Here is a 15,036-nt window from a genome sequence, read left to right on the forward strand (position 1 = left end):
GTAAACGTGACGGCCGCACATTTAGTTTCTTTATTAACTTTACCCCTTTTCAAAATTAATTTCCACCAGTTTCATTTGCATTTTTCCTTTCATTTAGATGTAACCCTTTCCTCCCTCTTTACCGACAGATTAACTTCGGTGACGATTGCTTTTCCCAAATTTCCATTAGGTACACGCGGTTTAATTTTTCACTGTCATTAAGGTCGATAAGTGAGGGGGAGGTTACAAGTGGGCCATCATAAATCGCGGTGACTTGAGTCTAATTATTGTCTTTGAATTATTAAGTGTCATTTGTGTTCATCTCATAGCGTATTTCTTTCAGTTACCTTTTGTACTATTCTGTAGTAGACAATTCTATGGATGGTCCAAGTTTCATCGAGCTACGTTCGTTGGTATTGACACGTCCTGCGAAAGTTACTTTCGTACGTTCGCCAATTCTGTGCTCGCAACGCGTTCTGCACAATGAACCACCTAACACTTGCACCGCAAGTATTTCTGACATGGAAGGCATTATCAATATGCGGTTTTCGCGGAACTGAATTATAGGTAGTGCAGTCTATTTGTAGCCCATATACAGATTTTGATACGCTGACGAAACTGCAGTATTTTACAACAGTTATAAATTTTAAATGACACAATGTCAATCGACAGCGAAATCGTAAAAGTAGCGTAAACGAGAATGTCAATGGTGTTTGGTGCAAGAAGTTACTGCAAGTAGTTCACGGGTTGTTGTATTGTGGACATTGTAAACACCGACAGCTGTTTGTTTCCTCATATTGCCTAGATGCTAGGCGACGACATTTTGTTTGTTCTGTTCTATGATTGCACTGCGACGGTCCTGTTACTTACCGTGTGTTAGTGGACATAGTAGCAAGTGGTTGGAAGATGGTATTTCCGAAAGCGAAAAAATTTGACACACTCGTGGTTCATGGTGAATGTTGGATTTGTGTCGTTCGTTCGTCCACTGCGTGGGACCGAGCGAGGTGGCGCAGTGGTTAGACACTGGACTCGCATTCGGGAGGACGACTGTTCAATCTCGCGTCCGGCCATCCTGATTTAGGTTTTCCGTGATTTCCCTAAATCGCTCCAGGCAAATGCCGGGATGGTTCTTTTGAAAGGGCACGGCCGACTTCCTTCCCCGTCCTTCCCTAATCCGATAAGACTGATGACCTCACTGTCTGGTCTCCTTCCCCGAAACAACCAACTGCGTGGGCCGAAAGCTATCCCAATAGACATCAACCTCTTCAACGTTTTCAGACAATTAGAGATGCCATGAAACAGCATATTACTGCTGTCAGCGCTGCAATTTCCACCGAAATGCTAGATAGTGTGCAGCTATCGTTGCGTGGCCAACTGCAAGCTTGTACCGACGCTGGTAGTGGTCATTTTGAGCACTGACTTTGAATGTACATTGCTTCTTTACGTGTCAGACCCCACTGGGATGCTGAATTCACCATTCTTCGTGTTTCTAAGCAATGTCTCATTTAACAACACGATATCTCCGGAGACTAATTAACATCTATGTAGAGTTGCACATAACTACCCATGTGTACTCACGTTGGTTTGTGCTACAACAGAGAACAAACAACTGTCGGTGTTGAGACTACGATATCTTGTAAACGACTTGCACTGGACTCCTGCACCGAACACCACTTAGGCTGTAGCTTAGTCTACTTTGAATGTGGCACTGCGGCGGGGCGCGTTTGTCTCTCACAATCCTTTAAACAATCTGTCCACCTAGGTGGACAGGCTTCAGGTTGTCTGCACCTTCATTCTGCGATGTTAGATACTGGTTTAGCCGACAAAAGCAGCGTTGACGAAAATTCGACTGAATTCCTACCACGCAAAGGCCACATAACTCCATGCGTAGTAGCTGAAAGTTAATTAAACCATCGAGTGTCCGAGATTCTTGTGTGAGTCGTTTAAAAAAAGTCAAAAATTTCCTCTTAGTTGGTTTATTGTCATTAAAACAAGGAAACTGGCTATCAAGTCCGTATTTAATATCCCGACATCACTTATGCAATGTTACTGGCTCTGTAACAAGTTCATACCCAAAAGCAGCCAGAAGATATTTAGTTCGACCCGATGTTTTAAACGTCCTAAACAGTCATTGACCCATGACTACTTGCGTTAACACAGCCAGTCGTTCAATAGGCTTTTTGTAAAGAAGTGCTCGCCATAAAATCTCGTAATCTGCAAGAAACAAACGACTCGGAGTTTATGGACGACGTGAAATGTTCACACGCAAATATCTCCTTTAGTAAATCACTCACAAGGCTCAAACTTTCACAAAATACTCAGTACTGTAGTTGCTTTTCGTCTGCAACACAAGAACCGATCAAACACGCTAATTCCTTCATTTTGGTACAAATTTGCTCAGGCAGTTTAACAAAGATGTCTTCCAGAAGCCTCTTAGATTTCAGGCACAAGGCTCTACTCAAACGCGCGGGAAAACGGTGAACTCCTATTGGCTAGTATGTTAAGCAGCCAATCAGATCATTTAGAGCACTATTTCTAGTGTCAACCAATCACATTACCACAAGTAATTCAGACAAGAAATTTTTAACTCCGAACTAAAAATTTAACGAAAACAGAATACAATTCATTTCCACAAAATAAATTACTAACCAATTTTATACCCGACACCCCTTTTGTCTGGCTTTTAAAAAATCAGGCTCACTCGGACATACGTCACAAATTCCTCTATTGCACGACAACTATCTCAAGCTTACATTTACGTAGTTTTTATGAAAATATCACAGTCTCACTTAACGTTCACTCTCTCAGTCCCTCCAAAATACTCAAACAACCAAAACACGATGAAATAAGAATTTTCCAAAGTACTTTTAATCACGTCAGAAATCTGTGACAATGAAACTAAAGAACATTCCAGGAAATTAAATTATATGAACCTATCCTCTCGGTTGTTGTTTCAATTGATACTACAGATGAATACATTACAGTCCCTAACTCAGTTTCACAGTGCCAGCACGGTTACTGTGTGTTATAGTGAAAAATTTATGTCTTCGAAAGTATCTAAATTATTGATTTGAAATTTTAAGAGTGTGGTTGTGTTATCCATAGAATTTGGTACACTGAGTATGGAGAAGATCGAGTAATATTTAACAGTACTTCTTCAGATTCACAGAGAGAGTGTGTGTAACATATTGCACGCAGCGTTAGGCAAGTACAGGTCTCGCTGGGCCCAGTAGCCAGCGTCGGCTGTGCCAGCTTGAGAACCAAACATCTGCTCTCCTCCGATCTCATTTGCCATTTTTTGGAGAGGTCGAGTAGATAAGGTGGGTTTAGAATTTAGTCTATGTATGAAGTACGTTGGATTTTAACCTCCATGTGTGGGATGGATACTACGACGCCTCTGTGCTTGGAGACGAGTGTTGCAGTGTGGGGTTATGCTGTTCAAAAGCTGACGAATGAGCTGTATCTTTCGTGGAAAGAACGTGTCGAGTATTGTAAATTATATCTTCAGTTACTGGAATTACCAGACAAGTTTTACGAAGTAGTGTCTAACGAAAATACTAGGTTTCAGTGATACAGTCCACTAAGGATCCCTGCTCTTCTTTGGATTCTTCCTGTTTACTCTATTAGTCGGATCCCAGACTGGCTAGCAATATTCAAGTATCGAACGAACGAAGCTTTTGTAAGCTATCTGCTTTGTGGGTGGTTGGGTGGACTGAATTTCCTGCAGATTCTTCCAGACTAATACGCCCGGCATCAGTCTCCCAAGCGATTAATTTTACACGGTACTTCCACTTTAAGTCGCTCCGAACGCATGCTTATAGAAAATTCTTGAATGTAACTTATTCATAATATGGATTATTATGCTACAGTGGCGACTTCGGTGTATAAAGGTTTCGCCAATGAGGTTATGAGCACATAATGGTTAATTTACGTGGTGAAATCCCCCTGCGGGTTCGGGGGTTAGAATAGGCCCGCGGTATTCCTGCCTGTCGTAAGAGGCGACTAAAAGGAGTCTCAAACGTTTCGGCCTTCTGTGATGGTCCCCTCTTGGGTTTGACCTCCTTTTTTCTTCCAAATTTCCGTCGTCAGTGCGTGCCATTTGGGGAAGGACACCTTACGTGGTGTTTTTGTATTGGTCCATCATGCTCCACCATCTTGCATGTTACCTATTGTCGTGGGGGGGGGACTACGCCCAACATCTTCTGGGTGGTCTCCTCCTCGCCTTGTGCGCACTCTTCTTCTTAGCGCCTACGACAACTGTGGACCCTTTAAACACCTAAAATCCAGCACGGTAGCCAGTCCGTTGTGGTGGGGTCGTCATGTACCCTCTTGGTGGTAGCCCCCTGACCACGCAGGGATCGCACTACAGATGCCTGAGCTGTTTCCTCCCCATGCATGCCAAGGAGTATGTGCCCATCTTGTCTGGGGCACAGGGACTCCGGGCAACGGGATATCGGCCAGGTACCCGTTGCTTTGGCTGGGTGGCGCCCTTGGGGAGAGCCCTCGTTCGGAGTAGGTGGCATCTGGGCGGATGTGGCGCAATGAAGCGCAATAAATCACATCAAGCTGGTGGTCGCACGGCCACCAGCGTCTCTAAGCGAGGTAGAGTCGACTTCGATGCTGCGCAGTATGACCCTCAGACGTTCCCCTCGTTGGCTGCGCCATGGGAGGGACGCCGATCTAGTGCTAAGCGGGAGCCTTACGTACCGCAATACCTTGTCTGCAGCAGGACTGATGGTGACTCCTTTCTTCCGACGAAGCCTATGTTTTTTGTGGAACACCTGGAGGATAAGTTTGGGGAAGTGGCGGGGTTGTCAAAAATGAGGAATGGGTCCATCCTCCTCAAGACGTCCTCCCCAGCCCAGTCACGAGCGTTGCTCTTGTGTGATAAGCTGGGTGACGTCCCTGTTACCGTCACTCCCCACAGTAGCTTAAATATGGTCCAGGGGATTATTTACCATCGTGACCTCTTGTTGCAATCCGATGACGAGCTGAGAGCCGACTTGGAACGACGTGGTGTGCATTTTGCCCGTCGTGTCCATCGAGGACCCAAGACAAACAGGGTGGCCACCGGTGCCTTTATCTTGGCCTTTGAGGGTGATGTCTTGCCCGAGAAGGTCAAGGTGATGGTTTACCGTTGCGACGTCAAGCCATACGTGCCTCCCCCGATGCGGTGCTTCCAGTGCTGGAAGTTTGGGCATATGTCCTCCCGTTGCCCATCCAGCGCTACATGTCGAGATTGCGGGCGCCCCTCTCATCCTGATTCTCCATGTGCACCTCCGCCTGTATGTGTTAACTGTGGGGAGCACCACTCTCCATGCTCGCCGGATTGCCCCGTTCTTCATAAGGAGCGGAAGATCATGGAATTTAAGACCCTGGACCGGCTTACTTATCGAGAGGCTAAACAGAAATATGAAAGGTTGTACCCTGCTTCCCTTCGAACATCTTATGCTGCAGCCACGTTATCGTCGCCCGCACGGGCGACGGTTGTCGCTTCATCTGTGCCGCCTTCAGTGGGCCCTCGGGGCCATGTATCTCTGTCTGCCCCCCTCGTGCCTGGGGGCAAGCCTTCCTCTCTTGCCCCCTTAGCAGTTGGGGGCAAACCCTCTTCTGTCGCTCCCCCCAAGCTTACTTCGGGAGTGACATCTGCTCCACAACCGGGAGGCTCGATTCCTCCCCCTCCTTCTCCGGCGGCGTTGCCTCCGCCGGTTCCTCTCTCGCGGAAGGGGTCCCTCGGGGCTCTCCCTTCCTCCGTTTCTTCTCCTTCCCAGCCGGATGTCAGCCAGTGGCTGAAGGTTCCGCCACCTGCTGGTCGTAGGGCTTCTGCGTCGTCGTCAGCCTCCGACGCTCCTTCAGAGAAGCTCTCCCAGCCCTCTCACCCTAAGGGCAGACGCGAGAAGAAGGAACGGAATGTGTCCAAGAAGAAGGACGTTCCGGCGGTTTCAGCACCGCCTGCTGTACATAGTCCTGGCTCCGGGGATGAGGTGGAGATCCTCGCCTCTGCCGCGGATCTCGCCCTCACGGAACCCTTGGGGGCCTCTCCTATGGACTCAGCTGACTCTCCCCCAGTTTCGGCGGTTGGCTCTGAAGCGCTGTCTGCCTCTTAGTCGCATTCACGCCCTCCCAGTCCCTTCCTGCTTCCATTCTCCAATGGAACTGCGGCGGTTATTTCCGCCACCTGCCAGAGCTCCGGATGCTTCTGAGTGATTCCCCTGTTCTCTGCATTGCTCTGCAGGAAACTTGGTTTCCTGCACTGCGGACCCCCGCCCTTCGTGGTTATCGGGGATACTATAAGAACTGTGCTGCCTGTCAACGAGCGTCAGGTGGGGTTTGCCTCTTTGTTCACCACTCTGTCTGTAGCTCGCCAGTACACCTTCAGACGCCTTTAGAGGCAGTTGCTGCCAGGGTTGAGCTCTCGCCGGCTCTTACTGTATGCTCTGTTTACATTCCTCCGGATGGGGAGCTCCCCCGCCATGTCTTGGCTGCGCTGCTGGCTCAACTCCCGCCACCATTGCTGCTTCTGGGCGATTTCAATGCCCACAATCCTCTATGGGGTGGGACTGTCTCCGATGATCGCGGTCGGGCCATGGAGCATGTGTTGGCTCAGCTCGACCTTAGCCTCTTGAACACCGGTGCTCCCACACATTTCAGTGTGGCCCATGGCTCGTTCTCGGCCATCGATCTCTCTATTTGCAGCCCTGGACTTGTCCCATCCCTCCACTGGAGGGTACATCCTGACCTGTGTGGCAGTGACCATTTTCCCATCTATTTGTCACTGCCACAGTGTCATTCTTCTGGGCGCTTGCCCCGCTGGGCTCTCCACAGGGCTGACTGGCCAGCTTTTACTTCCGCTGTAACCATTGCGTCTCCCCCACAGGGTGACATTGACGAGGTGGTCCGTGTTTTCACCACGTCCATCATTTCGGAGGCCGAGGCTGCCATCCCCCGTTCCTCTGGCCTCCCTCGGCGGAAGGCTGTCCCCTGGTGGTCGCCGGAGATTGCTGAGGCTATTCGCGACCGTAGGCGGGCTCTCCAGCGTCATAGGCGGCACCCGTCTCTGGAGACGCTCATCGCCTTTAAGAGGCTCCGTGCCTTCGCCCGTCGTCTTATTGCACGGCGTAAGCAAGAGTGCTGGGAGAGGTACGTCTCCTCCCTGGGCTCCCGTGTCTCGTCCTCGCACGTGTGGTCCCGGATCCGGCGGATTTATGGCTCCCAGACCCCTATGGGTGTCCCTGGGCTCTCCTTGGACGGCGCTGTCTGCACGGACGCTGCCGCCATTGCTGAACGGCTAGCCGCGCACTTTGCTCAGAGCTCTGCGACTGCCTCCTATCCCCCCGCCTTTCGCTCTCTAAAGGAGCGAGCCGAGCGGACGCCGTTCTCATTCCACACGCGTCGTTCTGAAACATACAATGCTCCTTTCAGCGAGAGGGAATTCCTCGCCGCCCGCGCCGATTGCCCTGATACAGCACCAGGCCCAGACAGCATCCACGCGCAGATGCTGAAGCTTCTCTCCAGGGACTGCCAGAGACACATTCTCGCGATATTTAATCGCATTTGGAGCGAAGGCGTGTTCCCGTCGCAATGGCGGGAGGGCGTTATTGTTCCCATCTTGAAACCCGGTGCGGACCCACTGGCGGTGGACAGCTATCGTCCCATTACCCTCACCAACGTTTTGTGCAAATTGCTCGAACGTATGGTGGGGCGGCGTTTGTGTTGGGTCCTTGAGTCGCGCGGTCTCCTCGCTCCATCCCAGGGTGGCTTCCGTCGGGGCCGGTCTGCAGTGGACAATTTGGTGCGGCTGGAATCTGCTGTCCGTACGGCTTTTGCCCGACGTCAGCATCTTGTTGCTGTATTTTTCGATCTGCGGAAGGCGTATGACACCACATGGAGGCATCACATCCTGGCCACGTTGCATGGGTGGGGTCTTCGTGGTCGGCTCCCGGCTTTTCTTCAAAACTTTTTATTGCGCCGCTCTTTCCGGGTGCAAGTCGGTGCCACGTCTAGTTCCTCTTATATACAGGAAAATGGGGTCCCGCAGGGCTCGGTGTTGAGCGTCTCCTTATTTTTAGTGGCCATTAATGGTCTGGCAGCAGCAGTGGGGTCGTCGGTGTCTCCTTCTTTGTATGCCGACGACTTCTGCATCTCATTTAGCTCCACGACTACGGGAGTCGCCGAACGCAGGCTGCAAGTCGCCGTTCGCAAGGCCGCATCATGGGCACTGACTCATGGCTTTCAGTTCTCTGCTGCCAAGACTCGAGTAATGCACTTCTGCAGGCGTCGGACGGTCCACCCTCATCCTGCACTTTACCTCGACGGCCACCTGCTTGAAGTGGTGGACACTTGCCGCTTCTTGGGACTCGTGTTTGATGCCCGGCTCACATGGGTTCCTCATGTTACTCAGCTGAAGCAAAAATGCTGGCGGCACCTCAACGCCCTCCGCTGCCTTAGCCACACGTCTTGGGGTGCAGATCGCTGCACGCTGCTGCGGTTGTACAGAGCCCTTGTGCAGTCCCGGCTTGATTATGGGAGCCTGGCCTATGGGTCTGCGTCCCCCTCAGTGTTAAAGTTGTTAGACCCCATACACCACTGTGGGGTTAGGCTTGCCCCTGGCGCTTTTCGCACCAGCCCCGTGGATAGTCTACTGGTGGAGGCCGGGGTTCCCCCACTGCGGATTCGCCGCCATCGTCTGCTTGTCGACTATGCTGTCCACGTTCATTGCTCGCCAGATCATCCCAATCGTCGCCTGCTTTTCCCTGCCATGGTCCTCCATCTGCTCGAACGGCGCCCTAGGTCTGGGCTTTCCATAGCTGTCCGTGTCCAGTCCCTGCTGTCAGAACTGGGGTCATTCCCTCTTCTGCCTCCCTTCTGGGTCCGTACACCTACGCCTCCCTGGTGTTTGTCCCGGCCGTCCGTCCGTCTGGACTTGGCACAGGGACCCAAGGACTCGGTTCCGCCTGTGGCCCTCCGTCGCCGTTTTCTTGCTCTCCTCGCCTCATTTTCGGACTGTGAGACTGTCTACACTGATGGTTCCCTGGTTGATGGTTGCACTGCCTACTCTTTTGCTCATGCTGCTCATGTTGAGCAGCGCTCCTTGCCGGCTGGCTGCAGTATTTTTACTGCAGAGCTGGTGGCCATATTGCGCGCTCTTGACCATATGCGTTTCTGCTCAGGTAGGTCCGTCGTGATCTGCAGTGACTCCCTGAGCAGCCTTCAGGCCATCGACCGCTGCTATCCCTCCTCTCCTCTGGTGTCCTCCATTCAGGAGACTGTTTCCGCCATTGCCCGTTCTGGTCGTTCGGTGGTCCTGGTTTGGACGCCCGGTCATGTTGGCATCCCAGGGAACGAACGTGTAGACAGGCTGGCCAAAGGGGCGATCGACGCCCCGGCTTTGGAGATCGGCCTTACGGCTCGCGACCAGCAGATGGTGTTGCGCCGTAAGCTGATTGGGATGTGGGCTACTGAGTGGCGTGGCATGACAGCCCCGAATAAACTGCGGGCTGTCAAGGAGACGACCGCCGTGTGGCGTTCCTCCCTGCGGGCTTCTCGCAGGGACTCGGTAGTCCTGTGTCGGCTGCGCATCGGCCATACGTACCTGACGCATGGCCATCTCTTGCGTCAGGAGGATCCCCCCCTGTGTCAGTGTGGGTCCCGGCTGACGGTCGGCCACATTTTGCTGGAGTGTCCTCGACTGCGCACACTCCGGCAATCTTTTAATCTCCCGGGCACTTTGGCTTTGGTTTTATCTGACGATGCCTCCAGGGCTGATGACGTTTTAAATTTTATCCGTGGTAGTCCGTTTTATGGTTCGATTTAGGGAGGTCCTGCACCTTTCCCTTTCTGTGTCTTTTGTCCTTGTGTCTGTTGCTGTTCTGGTGTGCCGTGAGATGGTTGACTCTTTCCCCTTTTTGTTCTCGTGGTCAGTCAACCAGTCTCTGGCCGTCTTCCTTTCTTCTGTTTCTTTCTTTCTGTCTGGTGTTCCTCTGTCCTGTTCTTGTCTGTAGTGTTTGTTGCTGCATTTGTGTTCTTTTAGCGCCTGGGGGGACGTCTCCTCCCCCTTTGGTTTTTACCTGCTCCGTCGATTTTGGGCTCGCCTGATTTTGGAATGGGGGACTGATGACCTTCGCTGTTTAGTCCCCCTTAAACATCCCAACAACCACCACCGTGGTGAAAGTAGAGGTTTCTGTTACAAGATGGATAGATTAAATTTGTGTATAAGTAAGCAAGTTTGATTTAATTAATGAAAGGTAGATTTGTGGTTTTGACAGCAGCTGACTTTATTCTAAAAAACGGTGAATATTAATGCAATACTAGCAGTAGGGATATTCAGAAAGTCTCGAACCGCGTGATCGCTACGGTCGCAGGTTCGAATCCTGCCTCGGGCATAGATGTGTGTAATGTCCTTAGGTTGGTTAGGTTTAAGTAGTTTTAAGTTCTAGGGGACTGATGACCTCAAATGTTAAGTCCCATAGTGCTCACAGCCATTTGAACCGTTTTTGATATTCAGATAAACAGTTTCTACTACTGGTAACTTCACTGCTCTTAAACAGTTGCCCAGTGGATTTGAGAAAAGGTGTAACAAGATATCTGATGGCAGTATTATTTCAGATTAAGCGCGGCTTTTAATAATGAAAATGCACCATATTACTGTGACTTTCACTGCACTTGTACGAAGCACAGCTGCAAAATTTGGCACAGAATTAATTAAAAATCTCGAAGTATTTGGGGGTGAAAACCACTCCGTCTACAGGCCACAAGTGGCCCATCGGAACCATCCTCAGGGGAGGATGCGGATAGGAGGGACATGGGGTCAGCACACCGCTCTCCCGGTCGTTATGATGGTATTCTTGACCGCAGCCGCTACTATTCGGTCGAGTAGCTCCTCAATTGGCATCACGAGGCTGAGTGCATCCCGAAAAATGGCAACAGCACATGACGGCCTGGATGGTCACCCATCCAAGTGCTGGCCACGCCCGACAGCGCTTAACTTCGGTGACCTCACGGGAACCGGTGTATCCACTGCGGCAAGGCCGTTGCCATTTGGGGGTGAAAGAGTGAAAATACACTCCTGGAAATGGAAAAAAGAACACATTGACACCGGTGTGTCAGACCCACCATACTTGCTCCGGACACTGCGAGAGGGCTGCACAAGCAATGATCACACGCACGGCGCAGCGGACACACCAGGAACCGCGGTGTTGGCCGTCGAATGGCGCTAGCTGCGCAGCATTTGTGCACCGCCGCTGTCAGTGTCAGCCAGTTTGCCGTGGCATACGGAGCTCCATCGCAGTCTTTAACACTGGTAGCATGCCGCGACAGTGTGGACGTGAACTGTATGTGCAGTTGACGGACTTTGAGCGAGGGCGTATAGTGGGCATGCGGGAGGCCAGGTGGACGTACCGCCGAATTGCTCAACACGTGGGGCGTGAGGTCTCCACAGTACATCGATGTTGTCGCCAGTGGTCGGCGGAAGGTGCACGTGCCCGTCGACCTGGGACCGGACCGCAGCGACGCACGGATGCACGCCAAGACCGTAGGATCCTACGCAGTGCCGTAGGGGACCGCACCGCCACTTCCCAGCAAATAAGGGACACTGTTGCTCCTGGGGTATCGGCGAGGACCATTCGCAACCGTCTCCACGAAGCTGGGCTACGGTCCCGCACACCGTTAGGCCGTCTTCCGCTCACGCCCCAACATCGTGCAGCCCGCCTCCAGTGGTGTCGCGACAGGCGTGAATGGAGGGACGAATGGAGACGTGTCGTCTTCAGCGATGAGAGTCGCTTTTGCCTTGGTGTTAATGATGGTCGTATGTGTGTTTGGCGCCGTGCAGGTGAGCGCCACAATCAGGACTGCATACGACCGAGGCACACAGGGCCAACACCCGGCATCATGTAGTGGGGAGCGATCTCCTACACTGGCCGTACACCACTGGTGATCGTCGAGGGGACACTGAATAGTGCACGGTACATCCAAACCGTCATCGAACCCATCGTTCTACCATTCCTAGACCGGCAAGGGAACTTGCTGTTCCAACAGGACAATGCACGTCCGCATGTATCCCGTGCCACCCAACGTGCTCTAGAAGGTGTAAGTCAACTACCCTGGCCAGCAAGATCTCCGGATCTGTCCCCCATTGAGCATGTTTGGGACTGGATGAAGCGTCGTCTCACGCGGTCTGCACGTCCAGCACGAACGCTGGTCCAACTGAGGCGCCAGGTGGAAATGGCATGGCAAGCCGTTCCACAGGATTACATCCAGCATCTCTACGATCGTTTCCATGGGAGAATAGCAGCCTGCATTGCTGCGAAAGGTGGATATACACTGTACTAGTGCCGACATTGTGCATGCTGTGTTGCCTGTGTCTATGTGCCTGTGGTTCTGTCAGTGTGATCATGTGATGTATCTGACCCCAGGAATGTGTCAATAAAGTTTCCCCTTCGTGGGACAATGAATTCACGGTGTTCTTATTTCAATTTCCAGGAGTGTATTAGCTCTTAAATTAGTATTTAAGGCATCGCAAATAATATCCAACATTTCACATACTTTTTAAAGCGCGATATAGGCCTAATTATTGGAAAGACGTAGTCAGCAGATGTCAAACATCAGAGTGTGACTTCTAGTTTTACCTGAGACGGAACTGCATCTTTAATGTGAGTATCGTATTTCTTATTGGGATCTCTCATCACACCTCTACAACCACTCGAGATATGTTTTGCTCAATTTGTCTGAAGTTGTGTTGACGTACGTCAGATAACCTACAATGACTGTCGTTCAGCATTCGTGTGAAAGACAGACACAAAGTTTTGAGTAAGATACTCTGAACACTTAAAGCACTGTAAGGTGGAAACACACACGTACACCACATTTGCATACCACTTCATGAACACAGTCACAAGCCTAACGGCATAAATATGCCAGCAAGCAGTAAAAAAAAATTTTAGTCAGCTAATAATATCTACCTACCAAAAGCCAAAAAAGATCTATCAAAGTAACTTTAATCATAAAACACATCATCTTTGTCACTTGAACAAATTATTTTTTGGTGTTATAAATCCACGCCTAAAATTTCCGATAAAGATTTTGCCTACTTTTGGTTTCCAAGAAACCTGCGATTTCAGTCCATAGGTTCCGAACCATATCCTAAATATGATACTTTTCATCTTGAGGACGCCACCAACTACTACGCTGAAGTGCCAAAGGAACTGGTACACCAGCCAAGTATCATGTAGGGGCTCCGCGAGCACCCAGAAAAGCCGAAACACGACGTGGCATGGACTCGACTAATGTCTGAAGTAGTACTGGAGGGAACTGACATAATGAATCCTGCAAGGGTGTCCGTAAATCCGTACGAGTACGAGAGGGTGGAGATTTCTTCTGAACAGCACGTTGCAAGGTATCCCATAATACTTAATAGTGTTCGTGTCTGGGGAGTTTGGTGGCCAGTGGAAGTTTTTAAACTCAGAAAAGTGTTCCTGGAGCAACTCTGTAGCAATTCTGGGCGTGTGAGGGGTCGCATTGTCCTGCTGGAACTGCCCAAGTCCGCCCGAATACACAATGGACATGAATGGATGTATGTGGTCAGGCAGGATGCTTACGTACCTGTCACCTATCAGAGTCGCATCTAGACGTATCAGGGGTCCCTTAGAAAACCAACTGCACACACACTCACACCATTATAGAGCCTCCAACAGCTTGAACAGTCCCCTGCTGACATGCAGGATTCAGGGATTCATGAGGTTGTCTCCATACCCGTACACGTCCATCCGCACGATATAATTTGAAACGAGACTCGCTCAACCAGGCAATATGTTTCCAGTCATCAAAAGTCCAGTGTCGGTGTTGACGGAACCACGCGAGGCGTTAAGCTTTGTGTCGTGCAGCCATCAAGGGTAAACGAGTGGGCCTTCGGCTCCGAAAGCCCATATCGAGTATGTTTCGTTGAATGGTTTGCACGCTGACAACTGTTGATGGCCCAGCATTAAAATCTGCAGCAATTTGCGGAACGGTTGCACTTCTCTTCTGTCATCGTTCGTCCTGTTCTTGCAGGATCTTTTTCCGGAGATTTGATGTTTTCCCGGATTCCTGATATTCACGGTACGCACGTGAAATGTTCGTACGGGAAAATCCCCACTTCATCGCTACCTCGGAGATGCTGTGTCGCATGGCTCGTGCGCCAACTACACTACTGGCCATTAAAATTGCTACAGCAAGAAGAAATGCAGATGATAAACTGGTATTCATTGGACAAATATATTATACTAGAATTGACATATGATTACATTTCCACGCAACTTGGGTGCATAGATCCTGAGAAATCAGTACCCAGAACAACCACGTCTGGCCGTAATAACGGCCTTGATACGCCTGGGCATTGAGTCACAGTGCTCGGATGACGTGTACAGGTACAGCTGCCCATGCAGCTTCAACACGATACCACAGTTCATCAAGAGTAGTGACTGGCGTATTGTGACGAGCCAGTTGCTCGGCCACCATTGACCAGACGTTTTCAGTTGGTGAGATCTGGAGAATGTGCTGGCCAGGGCAGCAGTCGAACAATTTCTGTATCCAGAAAGGCCTGTACAGGACCTGCAACATGCGGTCATGCATTATCCTGCTGAAATGTAGGGTTTCGCAGGGATCGAATGAAGGGTAGAGCCACGGGTCGTAACACATCTGAAATGCAACGTCCACTGTTCAAAGTCCCGTCAATGCGAACAGGAGGTGACCGAGACGTGTAACCAATGGCACCCCATACCATCACGCCGAGTGATACGCCAGTATGGCGATGACGAATACACCCTTCCAATGTGCGTTCACCGCGATGTCGCCAAACACGGATGCGACCATCATGATGCTCTAAACAGAACCGGGATTCATCCGAAAAAATGACGTTTTGCCATTCGTGCACCCAGGTTCGCCGTTGAGTACACCATCGCAGGCGCTCGTCTCTGTGATGCAGCGTCAAGGGAAACCGCAGCCATGGTCTCCGAGGTGATAGTCCATGCTGCTGCAAACGTCGTCGAACTGTTCGTGCCGATGGTTGTTGTCTTGCAAACGTCG

At 50.7% G+C, this 15,036-nt stretch overlaps 1 pseudogene; it reads right to left on the reverse strand.

Annotated features, from left to right (window-relative positions):
* Positions 1–10,896: 10,896 nt before the first annotated feature.
* On the reverse strand, positions 10,897–11,014 carry LOC124712589 (annotated as a pseudogene).
* Positions 11,015–15,036: the final 4,022 nt, after the last annotated feature.

The sequence above is a fragment of the Schistocerca piceifrons genome, chromosome 8 (assembly GCF_021461385.2).
Source record: "Schistocerca piceifrons isolate TAMUIC-IGC-003096 chromosome 8, iqSchPice1.1, whole genome shotgun sequence".
In the NCBI taxonomy this organism is placed as follows: Eukaryota; Metazoa; Arthropoda; class Insecta; order Orthoptera; family Acrididae; genus Schistocerca; species Schistocerca piceifrons.